Source organism: Accipiter gentilis, chromosome 18 (genome assembly GCF_929443795.1).
Source record: "Accipiter gentilis chromosome 18, bAccGen1.1, whole genome shotgun sequence".
Classification (NCBI taxonomy): domain Eukaryota; kingdom Metazoa; phylum Chordata; class Aves; order Accipitriformes; family Accipitridae; genus Astur; species Astur gentilis.
Window position 1 is genome coordinate 10,213,011 of NC_064897.1, and position 19,105 is coordinate 10,232,115.

At 44.5% G+C, this 19,105-nt stretch overlaps 1 long non-coding RNA gene across 1 annotated transcript; it reads right to left on the reverse strand.

The window, feature by feature from the left end:
• Window positions 1-1,102: 1,102 nt before the first annotated feature.
• LOC126047791 (uncharacterized) lies at window positions 1,103-17,918 on the reverse strand. Its single transcript, XR_007508712.1, has 4 exons — window positions 17,467-17,918; window positions 11,741-11,865; window positions 1,373-1,448; window positions 1,103-1,268 (listed from the first exon to the last, which is right to left on the reverse strand). It is a non-coding gene; the product is annotated as an uncharacterized LOC126047791 (long non-coding RNA).
• Window positions 17,919-19,105: the final 1,187 nt, after the last annotated feature.

Here is a 19,105-nt window from a genome sequence, read left to right on the forward strand (position 1 = left end):
AAGGAACCCATTACACCACAAGAGCATGGGATATAGGCCTGGTGGCAGGAGAACGTAAGGTAAAAGGTGATCTTCTGTCACTGTGTTGGACCTGGTAGATCAGGTCATCAGGCTGTGGGATGGATATGCTCTAAGCGTGATTTCGCATGGCTGTAATGGAAAAAAAAATAATTAGTTGTCCAGCTTTGCAAAATACAGAGAACTGAATTCATCCGCTGGAAATCACGAAGTGCTGACATGTGCAATGCTGGCAGGTGCTGAATTAAAATTCTGGTCCACCTATATTTTAATTCTGTGCTTATTCATCTGGATTTTCCATTCAAAGGGAAAATACATCACACAATAAAGAAAAATGATCTTGGACTGGCAGTTTTGCAAGCTTCTTTTACCCCAGTTTTATTTGAAGGAATGGTTCCTTATTTTTGGCAGTGGGCCTAGTTTCTGTTTAATTTTTGCTTAAAGATTATACAGTGTTATACAGATAACACATTCATAATAAAGTGCTTTATAATGTAGTTAATAAAACAAGACAAAGGTACACCACTTGCACGTGTGTGCAAGTTTGCACAGTGATCGCCCGCCGTTAAGTTCCTCGTGTTAGTGGAAGAGGTAACAGGATGGAGACCTTTTCCTTTTTAAATGAAACTTTTTAACTCATCATAATAGCCCACATTTTCAAAATAATCTTGATTTACCCTCTATTTTGGGGCACTTGTGTGTGTAGGTACCCCCGATACCTCCAACTGCTTGCACAGGCATGCAGAAGCCGAACAAGAAAGCGTATCTGGGAGCCACGGCAAGTGGACACACGGGGCTGCTTCCTGCAAACCTGCATCATGGTGGAGTGGAGTCTGTGTTTCAGTGTCTGAGACTATAGTGCAAAAGGAGTGAAATGCGATGATCTCATTTAATGAATTTCTTTGATGTCAGAGGAAACAAACGGTTATAAAATTTTGCAATTAGGTAAGTAATAGCACTCAGTTTGTAGCAACTAAACTGGATTGATAGCTCTGGCTAATTAAAAAGTTCAGGAGAAACAACAGCTGTGAAGTAAGTGATAAGACAGAAATGGGGCAATGCAGTACTTACATGGTATTGCACATCTGGCTCTGGCAAAGGACCTGGCTTGGGAAGGGCCTTCCCTCCCTGCCGTGCCCTCAGTGACTCTTCATATCCTTGCACTATGGTTCCCTCTTCTCTCCGCTCTGCCAGTGTAAGTGTTGGGAAAGCCTCGTAGGATCTCTGTCATCATCTTGGTGAAATATAATCTCAAAGGAAAAAAAAGGAAAGAACATCCTAAACAATTTTTGTCAAAGATCCTTTATAATTTCATCTTTAAAATATCAAAGAAATATTTTGAAACATTTCCTACTTTGTTACAATCCAGTATGCACACCATCCATGGATAAAGAGAAGTCTGTCTTCCACAAGGACCATTCAGCCAATGCCTTCCAAATGCAAGCAAAAATATGTAGAATTGAAAGTTTGTATGGCATACAGACAGTGATGTTTCTCTGTAGATGAATTTCCGTACAATAAGGACAATTTCTTTTCTCTGAATTGGATAACTGTTCAGAAAATTCAGTAGTCCTAAGATTTTTAGGTATGGATTTTGTTCATTGTATGTCTGAAGAAGTGAATATGGCTTTGTCAGCCTAACACCTCTCCAGACACAGGAGTGCAAGGCCATGTTCATGCTGAGGATTTTTTTACATTAGTGCAGTCATCCCCTGTAATGACATACTGTAGCTTATTTGCCTGAAGAGTGATGTGTCCCACTGCAATTTGTCGTGGTACAAAGATTTTTATAGTACTGCTGTTAGTATAATTACTATATTACACTAGGTTTTCTAGTAGTGCTTCATGTAGAAACACGTGTAATGTCTTCAATGACTTCTGAAGTAGTTCCACAGCTGCAGGAGTGATCACTTTTTTAGGAGCTCATTCCAGGTTTCCTCGTATGCATGTCATACTTGGAGATGGTACTATACTATTTGAATCCCCCATGTCTGGACATTGTTTAAACTGAGTTTTGCTAACGAACAGATTCATCTCTCCCAATCCCCTCCACCTAGACATTCACTTACATGATCCCACAATTTACCTTGTTAAAAATTACCGTAATTCTGAAGACAGACCGAATGCATTTTTGCCTGTTTTACGGAAACGCACTTCTGCCCATGCTCTCTAGTACAGTCACAGGCTTCCAGCCGCTGCCTTTGAAGCAGATTGTTGATGTTAAGGGTCAAGGCTGATCGACCTCTTTGGGAAGCATCCATTGATATCTTAACTAACCTTTGCCGTATTGCACTCTGGACCCATACCGCTCTGCAGTTCACAGAGCAAGCTTTGTGGAAAATACTGTGGACACAACTGAGCTTCCAGTGAGCATTATTTAACATGTTTCCCAGTACTGAGGAATGTTTGGCTCCATCACTACAGCCAAGTCCTGTGTGAAGGCTAGGAAGGACACGCTTTGCACTGAACCCACTGGGGACTCATGGTGGTACAGATTTGTTGATGGAAGTTGGCAGAAAGCAATCAGGCGAAGTGAGGGAGCATCCTGCCCTTAATGGTGTTGGCTTTATGGGGACGGCGAAGAGAACTGTTGGCAGATGCAGTGTGTCAGTGTATATCTGAGTCCTGGGGAGACTCCTGGAGTGTCCTCAGACACAGCTTATTTCACCTGACCAGTATATATCCTGAGAGGTGGCAAGTGGCAACAGCACAGGGGCTGCTCCCTGTAGACGGCATGGTAGCTTGGCACTCCCTGTCAGCCTGGCAGACTTGGTCATGAAGGTAGGCAAGTATCTATGCCAGGTTGATCTCATTGAAATATTTTCTGTATTTCAAACTAAGGAGTTTTCAAAATCTGAAAATAAAACTCATTGCCTTTAAAATCACACATGATGGCACGCCGAGAAGAAGGGCTATGCTGTGAGTCCAGAGTGCCCCTTGACTCTGCTAATCTGTTCCTGTGGTTAGCAGGTTTTGCAGGGGGGAAAAATGATTGCTGAAAGTGGGGACAGACGCAAGTCCCACAGAAAGTGAATGGGGTTACATTTTCCAGTAGTGGTCCTAGAGGGTGATACACAAAGATCAAGTAAGACATCCATGGACACATTTTCAATCTTCTCCTTCAAACATATCCCAGTTATTCAACCAATCAAGCTTCCACTTTGGTTTGTAATGCTGTAAGCAAAGCAAAGTGAGCCATGAGCTTTAGGACGACTGTAACAAAGATCTTTGAGTTGGGTTTAACTTATAATTTCTATGATTCTTTTTAATTATTGTGAGGAACTGTTGTTTTGTTTAGCCCACACCATTACTGTAAACTGAAAGAAGAGCCAGTGCTTTATGGCTGGAATTCAGTAATGTGACATAGAGGATTTCAATGCATACCCATTGCTCCAAAGCTGGGTCAAACCAGCAGAGATCAGAAGACATTGCTTTCTGACTGTCTGGCTCCATCTAAGTACCATTATTTTTTATATTGATACCCCTCTCTTCTAAGCAAAGAAACCAAGACATAGAAACTGTTCCTCAGTTCTGCAAGTCAACCCCAAAGCAAGTTCTAGATGTAGCTCATGTTCTGATTGCTCATGCCACCTCCTCTAGGCACCCCACACCCACCACAGACATCCACTGCTCTCTTCACGTAAGGCAGACTCCCCGATTTGCCCTTCTGACTCGCACCTAAGCGAGATGCCCACAGAAGAGAGGACTTGAGCCCCTCCTGTTATGGTGAGTGAATAAATGGAGCCTTCTAGGGGGCCTAGTCCCAAATGCTAGTTCTTGCCCGGGGAAGCTATTTTCATCCCCCCACCACAGTCAGCAGAAACTCTCCTCCAGAAGCATTCTAAGGCATAGTAGGAGATGCTGGCTTTGGAAGCAAAACCAACTTCTGATGGTTTTGCCCCATGTTGGCAGCTTCCAGCTCCGCATCGCTGTTTGCTGCTGTCTTATCTGTATTGCTGCAATTGCGCTGGCTCGAAAGCAAATCCCTGTTTTCAGGGAAATCATTTCTATCAGTTTGTTATCCAGCCCCATGACAGTGACCGCAGCATGAGAACAGGAGTGGGAAACTACAGTGTGGGCGTAGGGACTCCTTTAAGCCACCATTAAAACTCTCCATTTACATAGCAGCCAAGGGTGAAGTTACCCAGCGGAGCTGAGTCAAAGGATCGGCTCAGCACTGTGGGAACGGGCAAGTCTCAAAGTGCTGCCCTCCACCCCGGCTCATCCCTCACACCCACCAGCTTTGATGCTTCTCTAATCTCTTCCTGAGCCAGTTCAGCTCACTAAATCAGCTGAAGACTATCACTTTTCTTGCCTTGAAGTAGTCTTCTGCTCATTAGCCAACTGACTGGGTTCAGTGAAGTGCCCAGCAAACTCCAGAGACAGCTCAAGAAGGGCCAGGATGAGCAGGCACAAGGAGAGTCCTTTCCCGTTGTTGTGGCTGAGAAACACTAAATCAGCTCTCTGCCTCTCCTGAAACTTCCACCTAAATTAAGCTCGTGCTCTGAGTTGCCTGCTAGAGAAGCTTACACTTCCACAGGCTACAGAAGGAGCTGCGGATGGGGATTAGCTTCACTCAGCTAAATTTAGTCTATGTGCATACCTCTTCCTGTACCTGGTGTTGTAATTCCAACACTTATTATTGATAGCTCATGCACATAAACTATCGTTAATTGTCTTGAATAGCATAATCAGCCCCAGCAGTGATAGCTAACACCAGCTAGATAAGCACGACATTTTTTTTCCTTGGCACGTGCCAGAGATTTACTGTGTGCATTTAGCTTGTACTCTTGAAATCGCCGTGTCGTTGTAAACTTACTAGCTAATGCTGAGACATATGCATGTGGGCAGCAGGAGATTTGGTAGGTTCAGAAAGTCACAAGCTCCCTGTAATTTTTTGATTTGCTTTTTAGCACCTTTAAGAAAAGTAGGTAGAAATTTACCCTGTCTGGATTTTAGCTTTATTGGTCGGGATTTGGAATAGTAATTAAAATTAATAGATTTAAACAGTACACGTTAGATGGCAGGGGCTTTTGGTTTACAAAGGTGCAACTAGAAGTGGTTTATTTTGAAAGTTTAAGAAAACAGGGAAGCATTTTGCATGAAAGCCATTCTGAAAGCAGGTAAAAACTGTATTTTGTGTGACCATGAGTTGTCTTATCCTTTTATCACTTTACTGTGACTGCTCTGCCTGCTTGGGCTGGTTCTGGGCCTGAAAGATGGAGGCCCTTATCCTAGCTATTCTGAAAAGTTCATAGAACAGAAGACAAAAAATTAGTGAACATTATGTAGTAGGTGTCAATCCCCCTATTTTCCCAAATCATCCCTTTAGTTACAGATTGGCACTCTACTGACTGCTGTCTTTAGTGATTGTCATATTTATTTATTTATTTGTACATCAGCGAGTAGATTAAAAGCCCTTAAAACTATGTGATGTCCTAAACTTATTGTTTACTTTTCCTCAGTACAGCTGACACACCTTGTAGTCACTCACTTTTGCAAAGCTATTCCTGATTGAAATTATTGAATATGTGATGCTGATAAATGCATTTCAAATTGTATTGTATCTGCCTGTATTATTTCACTAATGATGTTTGATATCATTGCAGCTGTTGTATCTACTTGGGGATGCGGTGCTTACCTTTCAAATCAAATAAATACACAAAACTGATTACACTCCACTTTCTCTTTAGTGGTTTCATCATTGTACAAAACATAATTAAATTGTCTTGCTATATGATAGGAAGTATACTAAGAGGTCATTTATAGCCCTGCATCCCTGACTGTTGCTTTCTGTCATAAAGGAACTTGACATCTGTCTCTGTTTGTACAAGGTAATGGTTTGCTCTTTGTCATGAGTTCTAAATAGCAACTGAATGAGCTGGGTGAGCATGGATGATTATCTTCATCAATTGCTTATTGCTGTTACTCTTTGCATTAACCCTTTCCTTCTAGTTCTGTCCATGGTAAGACTTCATTAATGCTAGAAAGGATTTGGCAGTGCAGTTAGACTTTGAAAGTATGCCAGCCAGTGCTCCTGGTGGAGGCTCATCTTGTAGAGCAAGATGCTGTTTCTGGGACAGTTTATGTCACCTCTGCATATAAAACATGCTGTATCAACCAAACTACCTTTGATATCTAGCATGTGCGTGGGTATGTGTAGTTAGAGAACAGTTATACTATAGCATAATTACATGATTCCATATAGTAAGTGCTACTGGTACAGTGTAGTATTCTGACAAGCTTCAAATTGATGTTGCTGTAGCAGCAGCACTTCTAAGAATAGACCAGGGCTCTGCTTTATTTTTGATGTAGTAAATGACAAAAAATACAGTTGTGACTTCTGGGCAACTTCCCAGTTGCCTTTTAATGTACCATTTGTGAACTGTATTGTTCTCTAAATATCAGTTATAAGATGTTAGCTATTGAAGGAATGCAGAACAAAAAATACACAGAAAGAGCCCATCCCTCTTCCACTTGTTTTTGCCACGAAAAATGCCTGTGGGCACTGGGCTTGGGCAACCTTTGCTTCCATGGATGCCTGATTGGCGAAGGAAAGCACCTCATTGAAGGATCTGTCTGGCATGAGGCTGACACCGAGATTCTGAAATTGGACATGACAGAGGCCATCCTGGCTTGCTCACTAGTGAACTGTTGATATAGGGAATTTAACTGGAGAAAACACAGATCCTTACAGACATTAATGGCAGAATACCAGCACCTGACACTTGATCCTGAGGGCAATTTGACTAATCCTAGAATACAGGCTAAGAGGATGAAGTCCTGTAGGGGACCGTACCTCTCACTAGGATTGTAAAGGTTTCTGGTCAGCTGGCTTAAAAAACTTCTCAAGGGGGGAAATGTAGGAGACATGAATACGCACGTTAATGATGGGATTTTTTCTCATCTACCTTTAGATAAACAGAGCATAGGCTTATAGCTGTCTAGTCACCTTACAGTGAAAGGAAAAAGAGAAGTTCTTTTGATTCATCTGTTCTAGTCCAGATGTCTGTTACAGGGAAAAATGCGTTGAATCCTAGAAGTGCATTTTCCTTCCCTTCACTCTAAAAGTGGGCTGAATCATTGGAGGAAAAGGAAAAAGATTAATTTTCAGTCTGATCAGTGACACAAGAAAAGTGGGTAGGGGCACGTAGCAGGGGAAAAAGGAAGAGGTGGGGGTCGCCATTTTAGTACTAGCCCTTCTCAGCTCAGTGTAAGCCACTCGTGAAGCTGCACCCTCAGAGCGAGGTGAAGGTCATTCATTCCAGCTGAGCGCCGGGCTGCAGAGGATGGCAGGCATGTGCTCCTATTGTGCCCCTGCCAGTTTCAAAGGACAATTATTTTAGCCAAAACAACTGCCAAGGTCAAGTGACTGCCTGTGTATTTATAGCAGCAGGGCAATGCCATTAAGCAGCATTAAGTGCCCAGACTAACAAAGGAAAATGAGCAGGTCTACAAATACCAACTCCAGCTCAGGTTCCCTCTGCTGTTCATTGCTGGAAGTCTGGTTTACAGCTGTAATGAATTCTGTCACGATCCTGTTAGCCGACATAAAAAAAATGAAATCAGATTGGGTTACTGTATGAATGAGACGCAGTGGACCCCTGCAAAGAGTGTTCTGTAAAACTGTGGTTGGCCAGTACTTAGGGAACTGATGGCACTTCAGGATGCAAAATGGTACTAGTGCTATCATCAGAGAAATAGAAAAAGAGAAAATCTAAGTGCTTCTGGCTGTTAAGGGCCTCAGAGGTACTGGTTCTGGGAGTTTAACGCTATTTAGACCAGTGTGCTTCTTCACTAATAAAATGTCTTAGAAGGTAACGTTTGGTATTGCAAAGGGTTGTGGGTATTTCTATCTCAAGCAGCAAGGTAATAGCAACACCTCTTAAATAAGCAGTTGTGAAGTATTTGTGTCAGGAGCCACTGAGAGTGTCTAATTATTTAACTAATCATGTCTGCATCTCCAATGTTTACACTGTGTTGCCCTCACTGATGCTAGCATAACCCTCACCTACCTATTTCAGGCATCTGTCTGGGTCAGGAAATAAAGGTTGCTTTCCTTCTAACTGAGTTTCTTACAAGCCCTTTATTGCTGCCACTCCCACTCAGAGTGTGCAGAGTCTCCCGATTACTCTGATGCCTTTCCAACAGGTCTGAAGATTGAAAAACATAGTGGAGATGGCCCAGCTTATACTGATCTATGGTGTATTGGGTTTGCGTGGCAAGGTTTTGGTAGCGGGGGGGACTACAGGGGTGGCTTCTGTGAGGAGCTGCTGGAAGCTTCCCCTGTGTCCGACAGAGCCGATGCCAGCCGGCTCCAAGAGGGACCCACCGCTGGCCAAGGCTGAGCCCATCAGCGATGGTGGTAGTGCCTCTGGGAGAACAGATTTAAGAAGGGGAAAAAAGTTGCTATGGCACAGAAACGGCAGCCGGAGAGAGGAGTGAGAACATGTAAGAGAAACAACCCTGCAGACCCCCAGGTCAGTGCAGAAGGAGGGGGAGGAGATGCTCCAGGCGCTGGAGCAGAGATTCCCCTGCAGCCCGTGGGGAAGACCCTGGTGAGGCAGGCTGTCCCCCTGCAGCCCAGGGAGGTCCACGATGGAGCAGATCTCCACCTGCGGCCCGTGGAGGACCCCACGCTGGAGCTGGTGGGTGCCCAAAGGAGGCTGTGACCCTGTGGGAAGCCCATGCTGGAGCAGGCTCCTGGCAGGACCTGCAGACCCAGAGAGAGGAGCCCACGCTGGAGCAGGTTTTCTGGCAGGACCTGTGACCCTGCAGGGGACCCACGCTGGAGCAGTCTGTGCCTGAAGGACTGCAGCCCATGGGAAGGACCCACGTTGGAGAAGTTCTTGGAGGACTGTCTCCCGTGGAAGATACCCCATGCTGGAGCAGGGGAAGAGTGTGAGGAGCCCTGCCCCTGAGGAGGAATTTGCAGCAGAGACAATGTGATGAACTGACCGTAACCCCCATTCCCCATCCCCCTGTGCTACTGGGGGGAGGAAGCAGAGAAATTGGGAGTAAAGTTAAGCCTGGGAAGAAGGGAGGAGGGGGGAGGTGTTTTAAGGCTTAGTTTTTATTTTCTTATTATCCTACTCTGATTTTGATTGGTAATAAATTAAACTAATTTCCCCAAGTCGGGTCTGGTTTGCCTCTGACAGTAATTAGTGAGTGATCTCTCCCTGCCCTTATCTCGATCCACGAGCCTTTCATTATATATTGTCTCCTCTGTCCAGCTGAGGAGGTGAGTGATGGAGCTGCTTCGGTGGGCACCTGGCATCCAGCCAGGGTCAACCCACCACATATGGTTTCCTTCAGGTGGAAATTAAGATCGGAGCCATACAGTTGGATGGCTTTCTTGGCATCTATCTTCGATGACAGCTTTCTGGTTTGTGCTCTGGAGGGAGAAATTTGTTAGCCAGCCAGCTCAGGAACTGCCAGGGTAATGTTTATTCTCCTCATTGGTATCTTTTGGTCTATGATCTACTTGGAGCTTCAGCCTAAAAGTCAGTGGAAACTGCAACTGGAGCAAAAAGTGTTACTGCTTTTATGGAGGTTTAAATGTTTTTTGGAGGGAATGCCTCTGAGTAGTTGGTGTGGCATTTTATGCTCTGGGATCACACAATCTGATTCAGATTTCCAGGCACAATCATAGCACAAACAATATCATGTCACGGTGTCTCACAGCATGTTGCATCTGTCTCTACCCTGCCTATCTTGGCTGCTCCTTTGCTTCAGCAACGTTGCCTCCTCCAAATTTATGTTTCAGCCTTATTCTCAGTGAAATCTACTCTGTTCTGAATTCCATGTCAGGGCAATATTTGTGTGCTGTGTACACCCAGCTCCAAAGTATTTGTAATGATCACATCTCAGCTGATAATTTCTTTTAAGGGTCTTTTCTATTTCCAGTTACTCTTTTGACCATGGAGCAGATTTTTCTTTCAATCACGTTGTCAGTAATCTATATGAAAGCTCTGTTGTCTTTAATGATACAGTAGTATCCAGACTTAAGTTCCCTTTGGTCCTGCCTACAAGGTCATTTCTTCTCAGCCTGAGAAACCTTAGGAAACCTTACCCAAGCACTGACTGATCTTTCATTTTCCTCTTGGCTCCAAACATTTTTCTTAGCATATGTAAGTACTCTCTGAAAACCTTTTTTTTTTTTTTTTTTTTTTTATTGTGTCCATCCAGAAGGTGCAGAAGAACATAAACCCAGAAAACAATTGTTTTACAGACTTTGTGGTCCAAAAGCACAAACTTAGATTTGGAGCTTGAGATCTCTTATGGAGGGAATACAGCATTTTACAGCAAACATGTAAACCAACAGCAAATAGATGGCTCCAGATAGGATTAGCCATCTGGGAGACAGCAGTATCAAGAGACACTATAAAAGGAGCTGTAAAGGTTATGTCAAGGCCCAGGGATTTATAATTTACATGTAATTGGATTTGCTGCCAAATGAGGAGGAAAGTGAGACTGCTATCATGAAGCAAAGAATCAGGACCTCTAAAGAACTTAATGCATAATTAGCACTGTGAGTGACAGCCTCTGTTATTATTGCCACTGCATTTCTTGTCATAGCAAGACAGACAAATAAGGGAAGGGGTGGGTGGTAATCATAGAGTACAGACAAAGCTGAGAGAGGATGCTAGAGGTTGTATGGGTGTCAAACTTACCAGAATGACTGAGGCAGCAGCTTACAAACACCACCAACAAAATCATAAACTAGGCAATTTATGAGAGCCAAATTAGGGATAGCCACAGAAGAGAAAGAGAAAGAAACAGCACAAATGAACAAAGATCTGTGCACTTTTCCTGAGCGCTAAGAGTCAGTCTGCTCAGAGATTGCTGGCAAGTCCCTTCACTTCTCCAAGACCCACTTCTGCACCTGCACTCCTTGTAAAGCACTTTGAGACTTGCAGAAAACAAGCAGGCTGCTGTAATGAATGGATTTTTAAGGACTGCCATATTGGGTCAGACCAATAGGTCATTTAGTCCAGTATCCTGACGCCTGTTGTAGCGAAAAAGGAATACCAGAAGCAAGGCAAATGCTGAGAGAAGTTACTTCTGGTATGTCCTCCTTACTTCCAGCAACCAGTGGTTTAGGGATAGACTTTGCTGCTAAATCTGTCATTTGTTGGAATTCACAATGTGAAAGTCTTAACAACACCCTGGCAAAGAGTGCCTGGAGTGACACCAGTGGTAGGAGGGAACACTAGTTAAACCTTGGGGACATCTGGCCACAGTTGTTTCAGAATGAGCTCTGGTACAAAACCCCAGAGCTAAACCAGCCATGTTCGGAGCACTTTACTTCTGGAGTCCCAGCATGGAAAGCGCCTGGGACATTTGATCCAAGCTTATTCCTCAGTAGAAAAATTTTCAGCTCATGGCTATGTCTGCTTTGTAGTAGTTTTATTTTACAGGTAAACAGAGTTGTGTAAATCATGTTTGTTTTAACTTTTCTTAATAAGGAAGGCATCTCCCATAACGCACATTTGAAATTAACGATTAGGCAAAGCCAAAAGCCCTGCTGTGGTACTATGACTGGAGGTGATCATCTCCGGCATTTAAAAGTGCTCACTAACACAAGCAAGCAATAGCACCACCTGCGTAACCTCGCCCTTCTGGAAGGTAAATCATCTTCCTTGGCTCACATGACCCCTGGCAAGGACAAAGGTCCCGTTTCTGCAACCTTGTTGTCTCAAGGGCTTGTAAATATCTTTACCTTGGGTAGCATCTTCTCCTTATTTAGTTCCATTTACCTCAATGGGATTGCTTGCAAAGTAGTCAGGGCTAACAGGGCATCGTAAGCTGGCCAAAACAAGAGAGTCTTTTGACCACCCCTGGAAGCTGACAATGTGGAGAGGAAATATTAATGTTGGCAGTGCTTATTATAGTTTTTCCTTAAAACAAATACAAAGAAATTTCTTTAACAGATAAAAAACCATTTAATATCTAGTCACACTTACATTTACTTCTTTAAAGCAGTTACAGTATTGTTTAGACAGGTATTTGCTTGTTTTCACTGTTAAAATAAATTGTCCCTCGAGCAGAATGTCAGATGTTTACATTTTGCCAGGGGCCATTCATTTAGATATTCTGCCAGTCAGGCAGAAGTAGGCTCTGAGGCATCAGAGTCTGGATTCACTGAATCCAGTGAAAGGATTTTAAAGCAGCATCCCAGGAAGGAATATAAATGATCAACAGTGTCTAGAAGAGAGCACTGTCTATTCCTGTACTGTGTTAGTAAAACAGAGTATCTATAAAGGATTAGTAATCCAGAAATATGTAACCCTAATTATTAAGTGCTTACAACTGACATTTCTTTTTAATAGATTGTTCACGTACACAGCCACGCAGGAGCCTTACATAGACTCGGCCTTTTGTAACTGCATCTTTTTCAGGGCAGAATGAGAGCCTAAAATATACATGAAAGACAGTGGTAGAGGAAAAAAGATAAAGCACAGAATTTGATCAGGTTTAACCCTGTACACATAAACCATCTCCCAGTTAGATCTGCTGGAGTCAGATTTGTTTCTTCCCCTGTAGAAAGAGAAAGGCGGGTAAAAAAAATTATATATATTTTACATTTTCTTCTTGAAATTTCTGTTTCTTTCTTCACATAGTTACACACAGATTTTTCTATGAAAGCAAATAGTTAGAGAAAGGTCAGGTTAAAATTCTACCAGAAACCTTAATTCAGCACACAAAATCTGAAGTGCCTTTGTGTTTCCCCAAGGTCCGTAGTGAGTTTGCTTAGCTGCTCCTCTCTGCTTTGGGAACAAGGGCTCCTACCCAGAAACATCAGCAGTCTTTTTGCTTGTCGACTCCAGTTATACTGGAGATAATCTTTATCTCCAGCACTCGAGGGACAGCTGTAACTGCTATACTTATGGGAGTCAACAGAAAACCAGTGCTGAAGCTGTTTGCCCAAAGCCCTCACTCCTCCAGCGAACAGGGCAGGGGACCAACCTCCTCCTGCCGGCCCTCTGGACCAGAGCTGAGGAGACACAAAGTTCCAGTACTTTCTTCCTGCTCTCCTAGGATTCTTGGTTTATTTTCCACCTTGTTTCCTAAAAGGTAACACAGCACCAAACCTGATCATTTTTACAGGCTCTGCCTGTGTGTGACTGCTGCTCTGTTTTCTCCGGAGAACTACTGAGTAACTCCTGGGCAATTTCAGCAACGCATGAGAGAGGAGGTGGGTTCTCAAAACCACTGACTTTCTACACGCTCAGCAAAAGAAGACCAGGAGAGGAGAGAATTTTTTCATGCTTTCTTGCTAAGTGGAAAGTTAATGAGCTTATTTTTTTCCTAGATGTTAAAGAATCCATACGATAGGGACATTTTGGAAAACAGACTTCATTCCTTCTGCAGTCTGTAGCTTTGTTTAACATGCACAGTCATCAGAACAAGCTGAATGAAAGAATCAGCAGATTTTGTCACTCATGTCACCACAGGACAGCAATGCCTGCCATCACAGGTCTGGGACAAAGAGTTAGGTGTGGGCCGGCACTCACACAAAGGCAAAAGCATGCAGCAGAAGCAGAAACTGGGTAGCTGGGAAATACAGAGGAGACTGTGAAAAAAAAAAAATACTAACTTGTTAATTAGTCAAAAAAGCATTGCTCACACAGCTTGTTTTCTTTGCTCTTTAGCCAGGGGAGGGCTCTGGTGAAACAGGACAGGCAATTGTGTAAAGTCAGTGCTGCACAGAAGGGTGGTCAGGGCAATGGTAAAACAAAACCTTGAGGACAAGAGCCAAGAGGTAAGGCTGATTTGTGAAGACATATCACCAATTAGCGCATCGGCAGCGGTGGCTAGAGACCAAGTGATTCTGAAAGAGAAGTACAAGTGCTCTAAGAGAAATGACGCCGAAAGAGCTGGTGGCGATAGGGGATGCGCCTCCATCGCCGACACACGTGCCGATACAGACCATTGCTCACCGGGCTCGGTTCCTGCTGAATTCAGTGCCCCCTCCAAGACACCCTCCTCCTAGCTGCTCCCTCTGCCAGCTAACACTCTCCACTGGTCGAACCAGCGCGTCTCTCTTTTTTCAGACTAAGCCAAATCTTTTGTTTCTGCCTGTCAAACTCATTCCCATTTTTTTCCTCATCTGCTGGATAAGATGAATCCACTCACACACAGCCTGACAAAGCTAAAAAAGCTTCTAAGGCTGGCAAAACGGTTGTCTGTGAAGCAGCCACCCACGCGCTCTGCAGTAGGGGCCTCGGCGTTTGTCAGTTTTCGTATGCAAGAGGTTCAGCAAGCACGAAGCGCACGGCACAGGCAGGGGAAGAGACGAATGGCTGAAGCTAACGGGGAACGTGGGCAGACGGTAATTACTAGACGTGCTTGGGACATGCTGGTATCAGTTTGGAGGGATTTCTGTTCGCGTCGTTTCTGCTCTCATTAAATCTCGATAGGCTTTTTCTTCCCCCGTGTATTCAAAACCAGCGTGGTGACAGAAGTAGAAGGTGTCACGCAGCTGCATTTGCAAGAATGAACAAGGGGTGATGTAACTCGCACTGCTTCTCAGGACCGACCTAGCACGGGTTTTGCTGCCAGTTACTCTCCTGCTCCCTTAAAAACTCATCGCCCCGAGGGGGTTTTTGCTCTTCCTGAGAAGGAAAATTTCCACTTTGCATTTCAATGCAAGGCATTCAGCCTCCTTTCCCCGCCCCCAGACCGTTTCCTGTGCAAACCCTCTGACTTTCATTTTCTTTTTGAAGCAGCTACATTTGCATTTCACTGAGCCCTCTCTCCAGCAGCATCTTTCCCAGCATGTGAGGGGGGGCTGTGCCGGGACGTGCTGGGCTGCACCTCCGAGTCCCTCGGAGCAGGACCCCAGGCACAGCAGCAATGGCAGCTTTTCTCCCAGCCTGTGGCTCCCTGCGCCAGAACAGCCACTCTTTTCCACGCAGGGAGCCTGGGTGGGTGTTTGGATGGAGGCAGGTGGTCACATAGTGGGATACGGCCTGTGACAGCGGCCTGCGTGAGATAACCTCGTACGGAGAATTAGTGCTTGCAGGGCGCGGTGCTTTGCCGTATGGAGGAGACCGTGCTCGGAGCTTCTTCACGTTCACGCCACCTAACCCCGTTTAGGATGTCGGGATCCCAGAACAACTGGGCTGCCTGACAGACCTGAGCCTGAACGCGATGGCCTCCAGCAGGAGCGTACATTTAGCAAGGTGAATTCCTACTAGCAGCCTTGCTTCGTGTTTTCACACTGGCACACCGTCCACCTGCGTGCAGTGGATAGGCAGGTTTGCTGTCCCTCATTCAGCTCTAAGACGGATTGGCTTCCAGGAGGAAATTGGGAAAGAAATAGCTTCTGTCCTTGGGCATGGTGAGGTTCGGTGAGGTGAAATCTTGTCCATCTTGAGGATGGTAGACACAATTTTTTTACTCGTCAACTTTATGTTCAGTAAGCGCGCGTCTGTGGTGGATGTACAAGCCAAATGTGAAAGATGGCCTTTGTTATTCGAGCACTTTAATTAGAAAGTCTTTTTGTCAGACATCTGTACCTCACAAGGAAATACTGCAAGTTTTTGCACTATTGATTTTCAAAATGAGTTCTTTATCTTAATGCAGATGAAACAAAAGAGCTAATAGTGTGACAGTGTATTCTAAATTTTGGCTGTTTATTTCTATGGCTCAGTTCCTGATCAGCAAGCCAGATGGCCTGAAGAGGCTGGTAAATGAGATACAGAGTCTTTTCTCTTTAAATCAGCAAGTGGCCAAATTCAATTAGTTACCATCCCAAACCTACAGCTATCCTTTTCAACAAGAATAGGTGGTCCCTGCCTATGTTACTAAACTAGAGGTCAGTGTTCAGCTGTCAGTGGCTTGTTCTGATTTGCGCAGTACACAGACGTGATAAAGAAGCCGACATGGGAAAGCAGAATAAAATCTAAGTAGCAAGAGGCAGAATTAATTCCACTACTCAGTAACATCACATCATGTGTGTTTCACTTACGTACTGGTAAAGGCCTAGAAAAATAATTTTAAAGTGATTTCTGGGATCAGCTGTAAGGGTGGACTACTGCATTCTGAGGTGGCTATACTGCGCAGGGATGAACAGCCTAGAAATCTGTAGCCAGTTGAAAGCTCTGGTTAAAATATGTTAATAAAGGCATTTATCGAGATCCACGCAATGAGGACCGTGCTTCAAGAAAAACCAAGCTGTTCCACGAATGGGAGAAGTAGTAGGTTTCACTTCTAAAGGCTCTGTCATCTGTAGATTCTCTGAGGTCTAGTACATGGTGAGTTGATCAGCCTTTCCATCGCTCGGGGCATTACAGGGTCTCTCTTCTCTACCCAGTCCCTGTCTCATGAAGCTTCTGGGAACCTCCTCTCTCTCTTTTCTATCAAGATGGTTGAAATTGGCCAAGCAGTTCAACATTTATGGTAGGAGGAGTAAGGGAAAGATTAAGACAGGATAGGATAGACAGTGTGATCCTCGTTAGTCTTCCTTCCCTGAAGAAACAAGCTGAAAAGCCTCATCAGTGGGGTTTAAAGCTGGACACTCCAATTACCATTTTAGGGTTTATTTTCCAGTGCTCTGTTGTTTATGCTGCGATGCTTGTAAACACTAGCAAAAAAAACCCCAACAACCCCAAACCCCACCGGTTTTAAGCTGAAGCGACTTGAGCTTTTTATTTAATATGTCTGGCTGGCACATGCTGGCATTGTGGAAATTTTATTAATAATTTATATTTGTCCCTTGATGGTTTTATCATTACTCCCTTTGATTTTGATGTTGTGGTGCCAATTCCAGGTAGATGGTTAAGCCTGACAAGTGTCCAAAAATAATTGGGAGGATCAACACCATAGCTATCCGGTTTGCATCAGAGCAGCAACAGATGATACCTTCTGAGTAACCCATTTAACATCATTAGGAATAACAGACTTGCCTTGCCCTAGGGGAGATGCTTTTAGAAACTAGCCGGGTACCAGCACCTGTGGCAGGAGGAATGGGTGAGAACCTGTTTTGGAAGCAGATGTGGGCTAAGGTGAATGGCAAAGGTGTAAATTCAGATGCGGGCAGTGCCTAAGGAGGTGTAGATCTAGGATTCCTGTGCAGCGGACTGCCGAGGCAGATTTGCTTTGGTCTGTGGACTGATGCTACGTTTGAAGTCTGGATGGTGGTGTTGCCCTCCCCCTGTTCCCTCTTCCCAGCATCTGAAGGTGGTTAGCTCTTTAGCTGTAAGTCAGGCTAGATTCGAGAGGAAGGGCTGTATAAAGCAACGCTGTGTACCTGACAGAGGCTGGAGATAACCAAGGTGAACTCAGCAAAGCCCTTCTACCCATTTGTCTCTGCAAACCATCCAGGCTGCCCCGGGGAACAGCCTACGCCTGTGAGCAGACCCACGTGCAGAGCGGCGTATGAGTCAGGGCCAGAAAACCTCCCAGCATGAACCGTCCCACCATCAGCAGCGTGACACCCACCTTTGGTACAGGAGAGAGAGTATGGGGTTGGGAGCCAGCTTTTTTCCAAGAAGGGGACTGTACACATGATACAAGACAAGCCCTGGAGATACAATCACGCGTGGTGATGAACGAAGTTCTGTGATCGGGCGGTGGTTACCGATGGCCGGTTGCTGTGTATTATCTGGCAGGGCTGTCCCCCTTCGCAGCCTCTCTGTGGTTTCCCTGCGGGCTTTCGCGTGCTCCTGCAAAGGTGCAGGAATCCTTCTTCTCTGAGACTGCAGAAGGATTCAACCCTCTAAATCAGGTTATTCCAGGCAGGCTGTTGTTCAGCATTCCTTAGCAGACAATGTTTGATGTTATGGAGTAAAAAAAGCCACCAAAGAAACCACTTAATATCCAATATTATTGAAGCCAGACATTTTGGGAAGGAATATTTTTTGTTAGTCCCCGGTACTCTGCCTGAAGTCAGAGCTGGGCTGGGAACAGCGTGTGGTTTGAATGCCAGATGGAGCAGCGCTGGACGTATTGCCTGGACCTTGTTTACGTTTAGCCACTAAGCCTGACTCAGTGCTTTTCAAAACATTTGTTATACACTCCGCGAGTAACATCCTTCGATTTCCTGGTAGGGCGTGTTTTTCATATTCCGGCCTTTTTGATTCATTTTTCACTTAAAATGTATTTCACGACAATTTTTGTTAAATTTAATACAGTGAGGGCCGGAAGGTAAAAAAAGAGAATATGGAAAGTACGACTGGTTCTGTTAGTAGGTAAAATATTTTCTGTGCACACAGATAGAGCAGGCTTTACTCATTTTAACTCAACCAAGCTTAGTTCAAGGACTCCAGCTTCTCCAGCATTAAGAGGGGCAGCACGGAGGCCCTCACCGGTGAGGAGGTGGCTGGGCTGAGCAGTGTAAAGCCCAGGGTGCAAGGCTCTTCTTGGAGAGGCCGCTTGTTCCTCTGCCTGTCCTGCTTGATTAGAGATGCTAATAGCAGCTTCTCCTCTTACAGAGATCCTCTCCCAGGAGGGAATTAGGGTTTCCAGAGTGTGCAAAACAAAGCCGAGCTGCTTAATAGTCTCATTGTTCTGCTCGCACTCAGCAAAGAGGCAATTCCAGGCTGAGGAAAGCTGGGGTAGAAATCCCATAGGAAAGATTTACCTTCCGCTGCTTCCACTTCAGCTTTGTTGCTGTGTGAGTTGTGGCTATTTCAAATCACAGAGCTAAACCTGGGCTGAACCTTGGGAGACAAACCTCAAATTCTAATTTGGCTTTGTAGTGATGTGCAACGGTACGTCAGAAGCTGAAATGGCAATGGGTCCACAAGTTATATTCCTGGCTTTAAAAAAATGTTTCGCCCCAAGAACTGAAGCAGCTGTGGATGCTCATTCTGCTATGTGTTTTTGTGCTCTGATGCTGTGCAGAATCACAGTACAGCAGTCTTTGGTGGAATGTCTGAGGATTTCTTTTCTCACCCTCCAGTATCTAGTATCTGAGCTAAAAAAGAGCAATATTGTTATTTGGGACCAAAAGCAGGTTGTTCTGAGAGGCAAAAGCAGTGCTTGTGTTTTGCAAACTCGTACAAGAAATGTAACGTTTCCATACAAAGATGCACACACCAGGCAAGTAAAATGGAAGAAAAAAAACCCCACAAAACCA